General features: G+C 41.0%; 1 non-coding gene across 1 annotated transcript; it reads right to left on the bottom strand.

Annotated features, from left to right (window-relative positions):
* Positions 1 to 289: 289 nt before the first annotated feature.
* On the bottom strand, positions 290 to 396 carry LOC131175640 (small nucleolar RNA R71). The gene has a single exon (XR_009145833.1). It is a non-coding gene; the product is annotated as a small nucleolar RNA R71 (small nucleolar RNA).
* Positions 397 to 1,628: the final 1,232 nt, after the last annotated feature.

Raw genomic sequence — 1,628 nt, 5'->3', positions numbered from 1 at the left:
CAACAACTTTGAATTAAAACCAGCATGGCTCCAAATGATTCAACAAAACCAGTTTGCAGGTTCACCAACAAAAGACCCACACTATCACCTCTAGTGCTTTCTTGCCTTATGTGATACATTCAAGATGAATAGAGTGTCTGATTAAGCAATAAGACTCAGAGCATTCTCATTCTCCCTTCAGGACAGAGCAAGGAAGTGGTTACTTTCTCAACCGACTGGAACATTCACTACCTGGGAAAACCTCTCTCAAGCTTTTCTAGCAAGGCATTTCCCACCTGCAAAGACCGCAAAGCTAAGGCTTGAGCTCAGTACCTTCAGACAAAAGGAAGGAGAATCACTCTATGATGCATGGGAAAGATATAAAGACCTGCAGAGGGAATGTCCACACCATGGCATAGAAGATTGGCTATTAGTGCAAAATTTCTATAATGGATTACTAGCCTCTACAAGGAGCACAGTTGATTCAGCTGCAGAGGGTGATCTAATGGAGAAAATAGTGCCACAAGCACTTGAACTTCTAAAAAGGGTTTGTACACCATAATTATGAGTGGTCAAATGAAAGAGGAAATGCAAGAAGAACTACAGGGGTTCTGGAAGTAGATGCCCTAAGCATGATAAATGCCTAGTTTGATCAGCTCATAAAGAAACTCGAAAGAATGCAAGCCAATGCAGTTAGTACGAATAGTCAACATGATGACAGCTATGAAGGAGGATACATGAATTCAGAATATAACAATTTCAATGAACCTACAGAACAGATGAACTATGTGAATAATGGAGGAAACTTCAACCAGAGGCAACCAAACAATCCGTATTCAAATACTTACAACCCTGGATGGAGAAACCATCCAAATTTCTCATGGTCCAATCAGCAGAACCAACCAATAAACAAGCAATAAGGGTACAAACCTCCAGCACACCCTGGATTTCAGAATAGGGGTCAAAACTTTGCACAGCCATCACTACCTCCCCAACCTCAACAACCTGAACCAAAAATGACCATGGAAACCATAATGGAAGGATTCCTAGTAGCTCAACAACAATAGACCGAATTGATTAAACAGCTGACTTCCAGAATGGACAAACTTACTACCCATAACAAGATGCTAGAGAATCAAATCGCTCAGCAAGCAAATTCCTCAAGTAAGGCTACTGGCAAACTGCCCAGTTAACCAGAAATGAACCCAAGGGAGCATTGTAAAGCAGTTGTTCTAAGGAGTGGGAGAACTCTAGTATGACCAGAGGTAGAACCGACAGAGGAAACCATAGAAAATTCTAAAGACCAAGTAGAGAAAAAGGAGGAAGAAGCTAAGAAAGATCAGAAAGAGGAGGCAAGGAAGACAAAGAAATTACCGAAACCATATCAGCCTCCCTTGCCTTTTCCTCAGAGATTTCAAAAAGCCAAACTGGACAAATAGTTTGGGAAGTTTTTGGAAGTTTTACAGAAACTTGACATTAACATCCCCTTCACTGAAGCACTTTCTCAGATGCCATCTTATGCCAAATTTCTTAAGGAAATTCAGTCAAAGAAAAGGAAACTAGAAGACTATGGAACAGTAGCTCTAACAGAGGAATGCAGTGCCATCCTGCAAAATAAACTGCCTCCAAAGTTGAAGGATCCAGGAAAC

The sequence above is a fragment of the Hevea brasiliensis genome, chromosome 17, assembly GCF_030052815.1.
Source record: "Hevea brasiliensis isolate MT/VB/25A 57/8 chromosome 17, ASM3005281v1, whole genome shotgun sequence".
Lineage (NCBI taxonomy): Eukaryota > Viridiplantae > Streptophyta > Magnoliopsida > Malpighiales > Euphorbiaceae > Hevea > Hevea brasiliensis.
The sequence above is the reverse complement of the archived record's forward strand: the minus strand, read 5'-3'. Positions and strand labels throughout refer to the sequence as shown.